The 16369-nt window shown below is 36.5% G+C and overlaps 1 long non-coding RNA gene across 9 annotated transcripts in view; it reads left to right on the forward strand.

Moving 5' to 3' along the window:
• LOC107845443 overlaps positions 1–15999 on the forward strand; it is a 19573-nt gene extending 3574 nt beyond the window's left edge. For 2 of the 9 annotated variants that reach the window (XR_001666851.2, XR_001666853.2), the window contains 2 exons: positions 12218–12289; positions 12790–15999. This is a non-coding gene — a long non-coding RNA (uncharacterized LOC107845443). Of the gene's footprint in view, positions 1–6246; positions 7523–7926; positions 8540–12217; positions 12294–12789 lie in introns of those variants that run through there. The other 7 variants (XR_007046165.1, XR_007046164.1, XR_007046163.1 and 4 more) reach the window with 7 other exon arrangements.
• The last annotated feature ends 370 nt before the right edge of the window (positions 16000–16369 follow it).

Genomic DNA, 16369 nt, shown 5'->3' on the forward strand with positions numbered 1-16369 from the left:
CCCCCCCCTACCGGTACTGTCCGTACCCCCCCCAACCCGGCATTCAACCAGCTGCCGCCCGATCCCCAGCCGCCAACTTGGTCTCCAACAGGCCGACACTCCGCCTGCACCCGCCACGTCGTCTCCAGCAGCCGCAGCCCCAAGCGAAATCCGGTGACTTCTAACCTTTGCTATTTCGTTATTTCATATTGCATTTTAGTTCATTCTTTCATATTCCATTCTTAATACTATGCTCGTAGTAGCCCGTGTACCTTGACTTGCGTGGGATTTGTGAACATTGCCTGTTGTCTGTTGTTGCTGTTGCTGTGGTCGCTTCTTAGTTTTGCTTCGGGAGTTTTCCTTTGAACGTGTGTGTGTCTTGTATCTCCTTGCTGCTGCTTTGATATTGCCACCGGGTATATCCTTATATTTTCCTACTTTTTCGTGTAGTTGTGGCTGTGGGTGGTAATGGGTGGTTAGGGTCATGTCCGAGGGGGTTGGGGCGTGGGGCTGTGGTGGGGGCGGGAGATGGGGAGAGAGCGGGAGTGGGTGGGAGGCCAAGGTTTGGCCGGGGGGGGGGTAGTGGGGGGCGCGTGGATAGCGACGGTAGGCTGAGGGTTGGGTCTTGGAATATAGGGACCCTTCAGGGGAAGTCCATAGAGCTGGTGAAGATTCTTAGGAAGAGAAGGATCAACCTTGCGTGTGTCCAAGAGACCAAGTGGGTAGGGTCTAAGGCTAGGGATGTGGACGGTTACAAGCTGTGGTACTCTGGGAGCGACAGGCGTAGGAATGGAGTTGGCATCTTGGTAGATGAAGAGCTTAGAGGTCAGGTAGTGGAGGTGAAGAGGATCAACGATAGGTTGATGACTATTAAGTTGGTCATTCGGGGGTTTACCCTGAACGTGTGTAGTGCCTATGCGCCGCATGTGGGATCGGAGGGGGAGGAGAAGATGTGGTTCTGGGAGGCTTTGGAGGAGGTGGTGAGAGGCGTGCCCAGTTCGGAGAAGATTGTTGTAGCAGGGGATTTCAACGGGCATATCGGGGCGCTACCGGGAGGCTTTGGGGATGTGCATGGTGGTTTTGGTTTTGGGGAGAGAAATGAAGAGGGTGCGACCCTATTGGAGTTTGCGAGGGCGTTTGGGCTGGTGGTGGTGAACTCGGGCTTTCCGAAGAAGGACGAGCACCTGATCACTTTTCAGAGCGCGATAGCCAGGACCCAGATTGACTTTTTGTTGCTTAGGAAAGGGGATAGGGCGTTGTGTAAAGACTGTAAAGTCATCCCGAGTGAGAATCTTTCGACTCAACATAGGCTCTTGGTTATGGATTTGGGTATAAAGAAGAATAGAAAGCGGAGGAGTAAGGAGAGTAGACCGAGAATTAAGTGGGGCGGCTTGACGCCAGTGAATGCGTGGGAGATAGGGGAGAGGTTGGCGGGAATGGGGGTGTGGGAGTGTAGGGGGGACGTGGATAATATGTGGGACAGGGCGGAAACGTGCATCAGGGAGAATGCAAGGGAGGTGTTGGGTGTTTCTAGGGGCCGGGCCGGACATCATCGGGGGGATTGGTGGTGGAATGAAGAGGTGGGGAAGAAAGTGCAGACCAAGAAAGAGGCGTATGCTAAGTTGGTGGAAAGTAAGGACGAAGAAGAGAAGCGGGTAAACAGGAAAGAGTACAAGCTAGCGAGGAAGGAGGCGAAGTCAGCGGTCACGGCAGCTAAGACGGCCGCTTTTGAGAGCTTGTATGTAGGGTTACAGGGGAAAGGAGGGGAGAAAAAGTTGTTCCGACTCGCTAAGGCTAGGGAGAGGAAGGGTCGTGACCTCGATCAGGTGAGGTGCATTAAGGGGGAGGACGGTAGAGTGTTGGTGGAGGACGGTCACATAAAGAAGAGATGGCAGTCGTACTTTCATACGCTCTTGAATGACGAGGGGGACAGAGCTATTGTGTTAGGGGAACTGGAGCACTCAGGGGAGTGTCGGAATTTTAGCTATTGTAGACGTTTTAAGGTAGACGAGGTTAGACAGGCAGTCCGCAGGATGCGAAGGGGTAGGGCGACGGGGCCGGATGAGATACCGGTGGAGTTTTGGAAGTTCGTTGGAGAGGCTGGTGTAAGGTGGTTGACTGCATTGTTCAATGAAATTTTCAGGACGGCAAAGATGCCCGAGGCGTGGAGGTGGAGTACCATGATCCCCCTCTATAAGAATAAGGGGGACATTCAGTGTTGCAATAACTATAGGGGGATTAAGTTACTGAGTCACTCTATGAAGATATGGGAGAGAGTGGTCGAGGTGAGGCTGAGACAGATAGTGTCTATTTCGGAAAACCAGTTCGGATTTATGCCCGGCCGCTCGACGACGGAGGCAATCCACCTGGTACGGAGGTTGGTGGAGCAGTATAGGGAGAGGAAGAAGGATCTGCACATGGTGTTCATCGACCTGGAAAAGGCGTACGACAAAGTCCCCAGGGAAGTGCTTTGGAGATGCTTGGAGGTGAGTGGAGTACCGCAGGCATATATACGAGTAATTAAGGATATGTATGAGGGAGCGAAAACCCAGGTGAGGACGGCGGGAGGAGACTCAGAGCATTTCACTGTCCTGACAGGATTGCATCAGGGATCTACTCTTAGTCCCTTTTTGTTTGCGTTAGTAATGGATGTGTTGACGCGGCGTATCCAAGGGGAGGTGCCGTGGTGTATGCTTTTTGCAGACGATGTAGTCCTGATAGATGAGACTCGAGGGGGTGTGAATGACAAATTAGAGTTGTGGAGGCAAACTCTGGAGTCTAAAGGGTTCAGGGTGAGCAGAACCAAGACAGAGTATGTGGAATGTAAGTTTAATGACGTGAGGCGGGAGAATGAGGTAGTAGTGAGGCTAGAAGCACAGGAGGTAGGGAAGAGGGATAAGTTCAAGTATCTCGGGTCCGTGATCCAGAGTAACGGTGAGATTGACGAGGATGTCTCGCACCGTATTGGGGCGGGATGGATGAAGTGGAAACTCGCATCGGGGGTGCTGTGTGATAAGAAGGTGCCGCCCAAGCTTAAAGGCAAATTCTATAGGGTGGTAGTCCGTCTGGCCTTGCTGTATGGAGCGGAGTGTTGGCCAGTTAAGAACTCCCACATCCAAAAAATGAAGGTGGCAGAAATGCGGATGTTGCGCTGGATGTGTGGACTGACCCGAGGGGATAGAGTTCGGAATGAGACTATCCGGGAGAAGGTTGGTGTGACTTCAGTGGAGTGTAAGATGCGGGAAGCACGATTGAGATGGTTCGGACACGTGAAGAGGAGGGGCATGGATGCCCCGGTCCGTAGGTGTGAGAGGCTAGCGTTGGATGGTTTTAGACGGGGTAGAGGTAGACCGAAGAAGTACTGGGGTGAGGTGATTAGGCGGGACATGGAACAGTTACAGCTCACCGAGGACATGACCCTAGATAGGAAGGTCTGGAAGATGCGAATTACGGCAGAGGATTAGGGCCAGTTCGGGTCACTAGTGTAGGGAATTAATTGGTGGGGGTGTATTCCTGTTATGATTCTGTATTCAGTGTTTCGTGTTCCGTGTTCCATGTTTATTACGAATCTGTGCGCTTTCCTCTGCTTTATATTCCTGCATTCCTGCTTTACTCTGTTTTATATTCCCTATGGGTGCCGTATCTATGTTATGTCATCTGCTGCTGTGCTGTACTATGTGTTTGTGTGATATCTCGTGACTTGAGCCGGGGGTCTTTCGGAAACAGCCTTTCTACTTCATCAGAGGTAGAGGTATGGACTGCGTACATCTTACCCCCCCAGACCCCACTAAGTGGGAATACACTGGGTTTGTTGTTGTTGTTATTTGCTTCAATAGTTAAATTTATATTTTTGTTGAGATTAATATTAATATTAACCTAAACGCAATAAATTTGAGAAAATTAATCTAGTGATTATAAATTAATTTCCAAACTAATATTATCATATTCATATTTGTTCACTTGTGAAATACTTAATAATTGTAAGTCTGCAATTTGCTTTTTTATTTTTACTAACTTGTGCTTTAATTTTGCACAGTTAATAAGAACAATCTTAATAATTCATAAATTTCTGTATGAACATAATTTCTAAATAAAATATTTAAATCTGTGCATAGTAAGTGTTATTATACATTTAAATAGTTGTTGCCAGATGTTATGATGCAATGCTCTATTTAATGTAGCAAGCTAGGAATACAAAGAGATTCATGCTGGTAAGATTTTGCATGTTAAGTTTTTAGAGCATAAAATACAAATGATCATTAGAGAAAAGATAGGCAAGTATATATAGAGATTCTAAAGAGGCTAGGATTTGTTCTATGTTTATTGTTGGTGGAATTTTTACTTAGATGGGAGGAGGCTTAGGGTAGTTAATTCCATGATTAAATTACGACTAAGTGCTTTTAGGTGTATTGAAATTTATTGATATTTTAATATTTACGTTTTATTGAAAAAAATGTCATTTATATTTGCATAAAAGCCACAAATGTTCTTTAAAGTAGCTGTCACAAATATACTCTTAATATCAACGTAACTATTACAAAATTTTAATTATGTGGTATTGTGCATCAATGTGTTTGATCAGATATTTAATTTTCGCAAACAAACACAATAAATATGAGATTTACTATATAATAACTTTACATTAAAAATGAATCTTTAGAAATAAAAGATGAAAAATGAACAGGTCAAACAACTTGCATGTCAAGTGTAAAGTTCTCTTTTTTTTTTTTTTTTCTAGTTGATAAAAATTTAAATTGTTTTATAGATATTTTTTTCATAAAAGAAATACGACTAACTTATGTTGTTGACCTTTGATGTGTGATAATTCAAGCGTGATAAAAAGATTACTATTCTAATTGTAACATGATGGACGATAAGTTGATAATGATTATTCTGACTATAAAATAATTTTTTATAACAAATTACTCTATCATTCTAAACATAATACTATGTAGCATGAGTAGTGAACATAAAGATGAGTTCGGTTTTTCTAAACTTGTTGGAAGCAAACCATATTCAACAAAAATATATTTCAAATTTCAGAAAATAGAAAAAATAAAAAAAGAAGCAAACCTTTGCCCACCAACATATCCAAATCAAAACAATATATAAATTAGAGAAGATACACAATAAAAAGAATAAGCAATTGCTGTCAATGCCCTGCTGCTATTTATATGATACATAACACACAACTCCTAATTTTTCTCCCTAAATCATGGTAACATTGTTGCAGATTAAGAAAAATTTTATTTTTCTTAGAAAACATGACTATTAAATCATTAATCATTATCTAAGTAATAAAAGTTAGCAATAAATTCATCTGCAATTAACTCTAAATGACAAAATTACAAAAATAAGCAAAAGAAAAAAAAAAAGTTGTAGTATGCGTGTTATGGCCATTGACCGCCAGAAAAAAACCTAACTATACTCAGTGACAAATTCTAGTCCAACTCAAAGACACCCCTTTATATATTTCACAAGCACATCACAAAAGTATATAGTTACACAATTCCTTCTAGGTCACTGCATACACAATTTATCCCCAGAAGACAGGATAAAAAAAAATGAAGATTTTGCTAATTGCCCCATCCGTTTTTTGGATGAACCATGTTTAAGTAATCTTGATTATGAAGATAGTAATTTTCGTGAAAATAGATTTAAGTATCGAAACAAGTCTACAATGATGAAGAAGTTACGGGATGCTGCTAGTAGTAAAACAAAAAAAACTGTTATTGTTCTTTTAAAAGAGAGGAAGAAAGGATGTTGCGAAAATACACTCATTACCAAAAGTATGATTTTTGTGTATTTGTTAGATTAATTTCTCTCATATACATTATAATTATGTATCATAGTAGAAAATATAACTAATGGTAATGTAAACAGTGAATCTGATACATAAGTATAATGCACTGAGACGTTGCATATTTTCTGATACATACATAAACGGTGAATCTAATACATAAGTATAATGCACTGAAATGTTGCATATTTTCTGATACATACATAAATTTATATGTGATTTATGTTCTTATATAATTGTATCTAATACATACTAAATTTTGAAATTATTTTGGATTGTCTTGCAACTTATATATTCAAAATATTGAGTACAACTGATACATGTGTATTGTATTTATAGTTTATCTGAAAAAACACGTAGTATCTTATGTAGCATTATCAATAAAATGTTTTGGATTAGGTATGCATAAGTTTTTCTGACATTTTTTGCTGATTTAATTTTATATTTTGTGCAACAATTTGATTTAGGGGATTTGAAAGAATTGTGATTGGAGGATGTTGATGATGGTGATTCAAATTTGAATTTTGATTTAGAGGATTTGAGAGAATTGTGATGGAAAGATGTTAATAATGGTGATTCAAAATTTGAATTATGAATTTATTGCTAATTTTCAGGAATTCAAGAAACATATTTCAATCAAAATCCCATTAATTTCTCTGTCATTTAATCTCTTCCCATTACTTTCCTTTTTTATAGGCAATTAATTTGCTAGTTATGTATCTGAAATGTATCTGGATGGGATTTGGTGTAATTATGAAAAAAGTTGGAAGTGAGTGTAATTAGGTAGCAAACTATTAGAATTTATGTTATTTTCCCTAAAAATTTTATTGTGGGAGTTTATCCATGTAAAAGACAGTTTCAACTAAAATATCAAAATAAGAAGACATAGATGAAAACCGTAAGACATGCTTAAGATTTGAAAGACTGGAGTTTAACTGAAAAATGCCCCAAAAAGATGCTTAAATAGAGAATGCATGCAGCTACTCTAATTTTTTTTTTTAAAAAATAAATAAATTTGAATCTTTATTTTTATCTAAAGAATCACATGTTTATCTTAACTCAAATTCTAAAAATAAACATTAAATTAAATAGTATAACTACAAATGTTAAACATAACCATTTGAATTTTAAAATTAAACTATTTTTCACTTTAATGGCCTACTAGTTTTTATATAACAAAAAAGAAGTAAAAAAATATGCTTTAATTTTTCTTACGTAAAGAATTGTTTTAACTTGCCCATGTGGCAGTATTTTTTTTCTTTTAAAAAAAAATAAATTTGAAACTTTGCCTTTATGTAAAGAATCACATGTTTATCTTAATTCAAACTAAAAATTGAACGTTAAATTAGATTAAATAATATAAATGTAAGGAATCACATGTTTCTTTTAACTCAAATTTAAAAAATAAGCATTAAATTAAATTAAGTAGTATCAATGTCAATTTTATATATAACCATTTGAATTTTAAAATTAAGTTTATTTTTAAGTTTAATGATCTACTATTTGTTTATATAAAAAAAAGATGTAAAGGGACATGATTTAATTTTTCTTACATAAAAAAAGTGTTTTAACTTGCCCATGTGGCATTTTTTTTTTTAAAAGTTGAATCTTTATCTTTATCTAAAGAATCACATGTTACATGATTGAATCATCATGGTGTTTTGGGATACATGATTGTTGATGGATATTCATGAAGTTGGAAGTGAACAAGGGGCTAAAGAGTTATACGTGTATGATATTCAGGTATAAATTCTCACTCACAGCAATTTTTGAACATAGACTTGGATTTTTGATCCTATTGCTACCGAATGCAACTTTGTCTAGTTTGCTAATATAGATGACAAATATGTTACCGTCTTGCCTGCATTGGAGAGTGACTGTTTTTGTAGATCATGTTTATTGTTTAGGATAGCTATTGTAATAATTAGGCCTCCTTTACCCTAAGTTACAATTTATTTTTTTTGGTCCAGTATTTTAGGAAAAGAATGCTAAATTAACTTGGAAAGTCTACTCTATCATTTGAGGATACACTGTTCATGTTCGAGAGGAACTTTGCATTTGAGTTTACAAAGAAGAAAATGATTGCTATATGTTATTGCTTTAATATGATTATCATTTTTACGTACTACTCATGAACTCGACGACAGCTCTGTTAGCAAAGCAACCAGAGTCGGCTCTTCCATTTTGTACGTTGGCATATGCTCTAAATAGCACATGCTAGGTTCCATCAGCAAGCCGGACGTATGAGCAATTGTTGGCTAAATTATCTCCATCTTGTTGTCTTCACATACATGATTCTTTTGTTTGATGCTGAATTCCTATCAAACCTGTGAAAGTTGAGGAAGCCTAACTTGAGACTCTATGTCTGAAGTTTGCTACTTCAAACCAGAGTTTAAACTTTGGTAGGTGTGAAGTTGATTTTGAAGCAGCTAAGCATTAACTGTTTTGTAATTCTCCATTGCTATGTCTTGAATAACTGTCCTCCAAGCGGCAATATGTGCACTTTCCCGGATTCCCTTGGCCTGATATAGAATGGGAAGTAGAGCTAGAAAGAGGAAGTTTGAACAGAAATAGATCTCAAAGATTACAAAAAATTTGAAGCACAATGTTAAAGGTTAACGAGTATGAGTTATTTGTTGAACTATAAGTTGTTCAATAGAAGGTCAATTCTCAAAACAGAGAGGAGAACGTCCTATCTTTTCTCCTCTTTACTTTGACTTGCATTTTGGATATACATGTCTGAAGTTACGCTTTGGAAAACCCAACTTAGTTTGAAGCGGCTAAACATTGAATATTTTATAATTTTCGACCATGTCTTGAATAGTTGCCTTGTAAGTGACTATATGTGCACTTGGCCCCCTGATTCACATGCCCAAAGTTAGAACGGGAAGCAGCTCAAATGAGGCATTTGAACTTTAGATACACATCTAAGACGAAAAAAATTGAAGTACTAGTAAGAGGTTAACGAGCATGAGCTATTTGTTGAGCAATTGCAGTGGTATGATAGCGATGTATGTTATATTGGATATCATATCATGGCTGTAAAGATAGGCATTGAGTAGGTGTTGTGGCACCTCTCTAAGATCAATTTGGGTATTCGTCTTCTTGTCAATTTTTGACCTTCTCTTATATTTGGGTCAAAATATCCATGAGTGAGGAGCTGAAACAAGCTCCAAAGGCTTCCAACGTCGACGATGAAGAGAAGTGAGGAGGAAGTGTGAAGTTATGATCTTACTTAAGAACGACGAATTGAGTGGCACCAAAGGACCGGTATACAATTTACTAACACATGAGTAAATAGCTGCTTCTCCTTATTTCTCTAGAACAATACATGACCGAGTCACCTTGTAGCTGCGCTTAGAGCTGCCGAACCTTTGTTCAATTTACCTATCTATATAAACATGATATCATTTTAGTTCCTAGTCACCTCGCTTCTTTAGATCTTCAGTGGTAAAATCAGTTTCGTAAGTGTTGTTTTGATGCATTGAACGCCACCTGTGTGTAGTTGACAGTTCTAAAGATGGCTGTGGAAGGTAGTTATAACATCATCAATCTACTTGTTTGTAGATTTGCAAAACTGAAGGATTGAGTTGTTAGGTAGCTTGAGTAGTCACCTGATTAGATTGGTTTACATCTGTTTATTAGCGAAAGATGGAATATCTCGTACAGCTTTTACCTAATAAGATTCCGGTATGGCTTTCACAAAATCCTTCATTTGTGCAAGGTATTTTGATTCTAAGATTTGAACTCGGCCTTTGCAGCATTACATCTTTTGTGACAAAGAGATGAGACAATGGACACCAATTTTATGTAAAAATATTTTTGAAAAATTTTCTACTCTATGTCTAGTGCGTATATATAAGAAAGTGAATGCATTCATCCTTCTTGCTTCTCATAGCAGAACATTCAACATTTCTGATAAAATAATTTCAATTCAAAGGGTAAACAACTTAGTTGCGAGGAGGAATTCTGTTTAGTTGCGATGAGGAATTCTGTTTATACTTCCAAGTTTTCCCTTTTCATACTAATTGCTTTTGACAGAAGCTGTATATGTATAATTACTGCCACTACATGTTACGTAATAGGATTGTTTACTGTTGTAATTCCTAAGACTTTCTTTGGCTTGTAAATGCATTTGATAACATCTCTGTAGTTGAAAAAAGTGCATACCAAGTTAAATGAGAAAATTAGGTGGGAGGTGACAAAAAAATTTTTAAATTAAAAATTGTGACAACTTTGACCAGCTAAGGTCAAAGCTTTATTTAATTGTGATTAAGTTAATTGGGGTGTAAAGTGTAATTTTTAAAATTTTTTAAATTTTTTAAAAGTGCTCCAACTCTAAATTTCAAATTTTAGAATTTTTTCCTTTTTTCTTATCTTTCAATGTTTTTTCTTTTTTTCTCTCTTCAAATTTCTTTCTCCCCGTCTTCTTCCTATTTTTTTCCTCTCTAGATTTTCCTCTTCTTCCATTTTCTTTTCTTTCTTTTTTTTCTTTTTTCATTTCGTTCTTCTTCCTTTTTTAATTTTCATGGACTTTTTTAAAAAAAATTGAAAAGTTTGAAAAGAAATTTTTTGATTTCTTTTAAAAATGAATGAAGAAATAATTCAGCAAATTCAGCAACTACGAGAGTTGCTTCAACAACTACTAATAGTTGTTGTATTACAACAATTATCGAAGTTGCTGCAGCAACTATTGAAATTGTTGCAACAACTTTGACTGTTGCTGCAGCAACTTCGATACTTAATTTCTGAAAAAAGATCTGGTTGGAGGAGGAGCCCACGAAAAATTGATATTTATGGTAAAAATGAAGGTGGTGGTGTTGGTGGTGACGTCGAACGAGAAGATGACATTTGTTGCGGTGTTGATAGCGACGGTGGTGGAGGAGAAAGAAGAAAAATAGGCAATAGCTATGTAGAGGGAGGAAGTAATGGTGAATCTAGAAAAGGTGGCAATGGTAGTGATAGTGATAGTGGAGGAAGAGGAGGTGATGGCGGCGGCGGCAACAAAAAGGGTGTGGAGGAGGAGTTGATGAATTGGTGAACGACTTCTGTAAAACTCACCCTGTTATTCTTGTTTAAAACATGAATGTTACTCTTGCCATTTGACTTGGGCAAATTAATTAAGGGTGAAAAAATTGTTTCAAAACTAAAAAAGAGTGACACAAGTCTTAAATATTTAGTAGAGGTGACAATTTTAAGATTAGTGTTAATGACACTAATTTTAAAACCCTCAAGTTTTATTATTTACACAAAGATTCCTACATCATATTTACACAAAAATCCCTACACCATCACCACTACTCCTCCTCCACACCTTTTGTGTTGCCGCCGCCGCCGGCACCTCCTCTTCCTCCATTATCACTATCACTATCACTACCATTGCCACCTCTTTCAGATTCACCATTATTTCCTCCCTCTATATAACTATCACCTATTTTTCTTCTTTCCCCTCCACTACCGTCACTATCAACACCACAACAAATGTCATCTTCTCATTCGACGTCACCACCAACACCATCACCTCCATTTTTACCATAAATATCAATTTTTCGTGGGCTCCTCCTCCAACCATATCTTTTTTTAGAAATTAAGTAAGTATCGAAGTTGTTGTAGCAACTATCAAAGTTGCTGCAGCAATAGTCGAAGTTGCCGCAGCAATTTCAATAGTTACTGCAGCAACTTCGATAATTATTGTAACACAAAAACTAATAGTTGCAGTAATTATCGTAGTTGCTGAAACAACTCTCGTAGTTGCTGAATTATTTCTTCATTCATTTTTAAAAGAAGTAAAAAAAATTCTTTTCAAACTTTTCAATTTTTTTAAAAATAGTCCATGAAAATTAAAAAAGGAAGAAGAATGAAATAAAAAGAGAAAGAAAAAAAGGAAGAGAAGATGGAAGAAGAGGAAAATCTAGAGAGAGGAAAAGAAGAAGAAGATGGGGAGAAAGAAATTTAGAGAGAGAAAGAAAAAAAGAAGAAAGATTGAAAGATAAGAAAAGGAGGGAAATTCAAAAATTTGAAATTTGGAGTTGGGGGACTTTTAAAAAATTTAAAATTTTTTAAAAATTACACTTTACACCTCAATTAACTTAATCATAATTAAATGAAGCTTTGACCTTAGTTGATCAAAGTTGTCATCATTTTTAATTTAAAGACTTTTTTGTCACCTCCCACTTCTCTAAATACCCATATCCCATTATGAATTCTCAAAATACCCTCTGTGTCATGTGCCAACACACGTAATTCTCACCTAGAATGTCAGCGTCAAAATGAAGCGTGAGAGGAAGAGTTTCAGAACGTCAAAAGGCGATCCATTGAGACGAATTAATTCGTTGCTCTCAGAGTACACTTCCATTTTCATTTAGTTTTGTTAACTTTCTCAAAATTTTATTCTGGATTTTGATGAGATGGAATGAAATTGACTGTGATATTTATTAGGGGGTGCATTAACGTAGATAGGAGAGAAGGCGCAACATACAGGATCGTGAAGAAGGAACAAGCCATTAATCTGTAGGTGCATTTCTGTATTCCTTGTTTTAGTTGATAATTAATACTATCTCAAGAAAAATGAATTGTGAGTACATCTCCAGTCGTGGGTTTCACAATATTATCTATATCTATATTACATTAAAAGTGTGAATGGTCTTAAAATATTGTTTGAACTTTTTGCCCTTTATTAAATATCTCCGTTTTACACAAAATCTTCTTTTTACTATTTTTTAATATTTTAAAATTGAAAATTAATTAAATACTTATGGTTAAACTTTTCCTTATTAGAAGTGATTAGAATTAAACGACAACTAATACCTCCTTTCTGTTGGATTCAAAATCGAGAGGGCGTTATGCGGAAGTTATTAGTCGCAAACCATTGTTGAAAATATACTTTAATCTCCTCCACATATAGCTAGACGAAATCTTTAATATCGCCAAACTGTTACAGCTTGATTTTGAAACCGCTTTGAACTTATCTATCTCATCTCACCATACTATTGGAACTTTGAACCTGTTAGGTACTATGTAGTTTTGATGATTGACAAACTGACACATGAATGAAATATGTTACTTGAGATGGTCCACGCATAGGAAAGCAGATTTCCAGTTTCACTGATAGATGCAGACAAGATTGCTTAAAGACAGGAATGAATAAGCAAGCCTAATTCTGATATACACAAGGTACTGATCATGTGGGGAATATAACAAGTTGTATTTGATTCAAACACTTAATGATAAGGGAAAGTAAGTTGAGTTGAAAAAAGAGTTCTACGTGAAGAAAGAGTTTCACTTCTGAGTATATCCTGAAGAGTCCTATGTGTAAGAGGAGAAAGATTCTGATAAACAAACATGCTCTAATTTAAAGAGTTGGAGTTTTACTACAACACTAAAGAGACAAAAGTTGGAATGAAGAAGGAGTCTCACTTGAAGTAGAACTCTATGCAATGAGAGTTCTGATTAAAGGAGGAGTTTAAAATAAAGAATAACTCTTTGAAGAGCTGTGCTTAAATAGAAGATGCATCAGTCAGAATAAATTACGCACTTACAAAGTAGAAAAACACAATCGACAGCTCGACTTCACAAAGTGCTACTCAATCACTGAAGAAACACATTGAAGAACCTGGTCCTAAGTATAGAATCTAGCTAAGAGTTTTACAGTTGATTATTAGAGTTGTTCATTGTGTTTGAACTATTGATGTAATATTAGTTTCAGTGAGTTATAAACTGAACTAGGAGCTAGTTTTCGAGTTGGGGAAAACTCAAAAACTTTGGGAACGCATACCTTGGGAGGTGTGTGTATAGTTAGGAAGTAGAGTTTATAATTCCTAGTTGTTGTGTTAAAGTAATTAAAGTTTATAATTCTCATTTGTTGGTTGTAAGAGTTTTGTAATCAGTCGTTATTGAGGCTCAGAGTTATTTAGTGAAGTTGGGGTAAAATCCTGTAGAGGTGTAGGTCGTAATTTTTTACACCTTTTGAGTCGGGTGTTTTCCATGTAAAAGTCGTTATTTTCTTTACTTTTTGGTTTGCTGCTTCCCTGGAACACGTCAGGCAACTCATTCCATCGATAGACAATAGTTAGGTAAAAATAAGATAATTAGTAGGGCACGAATTCTTAATAAGTGGTATCATAACGGGTTATCTTGTTAAGGCTCACACCTTAAGATAAGATCAAAGATGAATTCTGCTCCACCTATTGGCTACTGCGAAGGACAAGACATCAATAGGCCTCCATTTTTCAATGGACAGTACTACTCAGGATGAAAAAAAAGGATGAAAGATTTTCTTCAGGATGTTGACTACGAACTCTGTAGTAGAATTATTGATGGACCTCAATACCCCATGAAGAAGGATGCTGAAAACATGGATCTATTAAAAGACAAGAGTAAGCATGATAATGCCGACTTTAAGATGCTTGGAAAGAATGTAAAAGCTAAGTATATTCTTATTCACAGACTTAGACCAGATGAATATAACAGGATCTCAGGTTGCACCACTGCAAAACAAATTTGGGAGACTCTTGTGAACGTATATGAGAAGAACATGGATACCTTAGAGAAAAATAAAGGAACTAAGGATAAGTCAATAGCACTAAAAGAGTCTGACAGCATAGAATCAGATATAGATAATAGAAAGCTTACCAAGAATTTCAAAAGGTATTTTAAGAAATGAAAACACCAGAACAAGAGAGGAACGAGTAGTAGGTGTTATTCTAACTATAAGTCTCAAACTGGTTATTTCAAGTATGAAGATACAGATCATATGATCAGGGATTTTCCATTGTAGGAAATTGAGCGAAAAAATATAAGAGCTGAAAAAGAGTTGAAGCTAAAAGAGAAATCTTTACTTCGAAAAGAAGGAATCATTTGCTATGATGGCTGCATGGGGATCAAGCTCAGAAGAATCTAATGATGATAGAGTTGATGAAAGTGCACTTATGGCTATAGGTGACTCAGACATGGAAGAAAAGGAAATAAAATCTAAGGTAAGTCTACTTGATCTTAAAGATAAATTACATCTTTGTTCTAAGAAAAGACTTATTCCCTTAATGAATGCACTGATTGATGATTTTCACGAGCTCACATCTGAAAGGGATCAGTTATTCAATGTTTTTGCAGGTCTAAAGTTTGATTACATTAATCTTGAGACTTGTAAGAATGTCACTGATATAGAAAACTTCACCCTAAAGGAACAGGTCAGTCAACTTGGTTCATCAAACCTAGATCTAAAATCAAAAATATTAAAGTTGTCAATTACTGAAAAAAGAAAAAAGGAGCCTTGAGTGAAAATCATCAAAGAATTGAGTCTGAACTTAAACAAAGAAAAGATGAATTGTTTTATCAAATAAAAAAGGTTAGAAAGCAAACTCGAGAAAATTCTAGGATAAAACTTGATCTTGAAAGAGCTAACCGATAGACCAAGTCATCTAGAATTGTTAATCATCTATGTAGTAGGACTCAAAATGAGAGGGTTGCATAGGTTTTCACAAAGAAACTATTTCCTATAAAGATTTATGTTATATTTGTGGAAAACTAGGACAGCCAACCACTGAATGTCCTTTTGCTGCCAAAAGCAGATCCAGCAGTCTAAATCTAAAAAATAAACTATCTCAGACCAAGAAAAGGATAACTAAACCTGGTCAGACAAATAGGTCACGTAACTTGTTGCCTGCATAGGCTAGAAGAAATCTGATTCAATTATTTACTCATAAAAAAGGCCCCAAGCTTTTCTGGGTGCCTAAAGTTAACCCCTAATTTGTTTTGCAGGTGAGAGTAAAAGGAGGCAAGAAAAATTTGTACATGAATAAAGCTTGCTCAAGGCATAAGACTAGAAGAAAATAAATTTCTTTCACTTACCACATTTAAAAGGTGAATGGATCATTTGAAAGATGGCCAGATTTGTAGTGCTCGTGTAAGGGGGAAGTAAGGGAGATCTAAAAAAAAATAATGATCTAGTGCTTGAACTTGGTTCGTATGAATCTTTGTGGACTAATGTAAGAAGCAGAGAAGTTAAGAGAATGACAGTGAAACTGCTGAGCATGCACAAAAACATGTTGTACTACTTATTCTATAACTGAGGGCATATCGACAGAGGGAACAACAAATCAATGACTTGGGACTATGGTATCCAAAGGAAACTAATTTCACTCTTAAGGGCTATAAAAATGTTGACTATGTGGGTTACTTAATTGACTGGAGAAGCACCAAAGGCACTACGTAGAGAGAATTTTGAAAGGAATAAGTTAGACTTGGGGATGATTAAAATTGCATGAACTCCCCTTAATGATTGACTAGAATAACCATTTTTCTTCTTAATCTTATTAGTTAAAAAGTTATTCTATTCAGTCTTGCACATTTAGTTGTGTGTCCTAATTTCAGATTTTTGACTTTTTTAGCCTAATTTTGTATTAGATTATGCAGAAAAATAGGTACAAGCAAGCAGATGTGACTACAAAGTTCTTCTTATCAGGTATGTTCTACACTGACATAAGCATAGGTTGTCTAAGTGGAAACAGTTGAGCACACTTGTTCAATTCCACACACTTCATCCTCTCATTGTCTAATAAAGCTAATGAATTGGTTGAACCAAACTTTCTTTGA

The sequence above is a fragment of the Capsicum annuum genome, chromosome 10 (assembly GCF_002878395.1).
Source record: "Capsicum annuum cultivar UCD-10X-F1 chromosome 10, UCD10Xv1.1, whole genome shotgun sequence".
Classification (NCBI taxonomy): domain Eukaryota; kingdom Viridiplantae; phylum Streptophyta; class Magnoliopsida; order Solanales; family Solanaceae; genus Capsicum; species Capsicum annuum.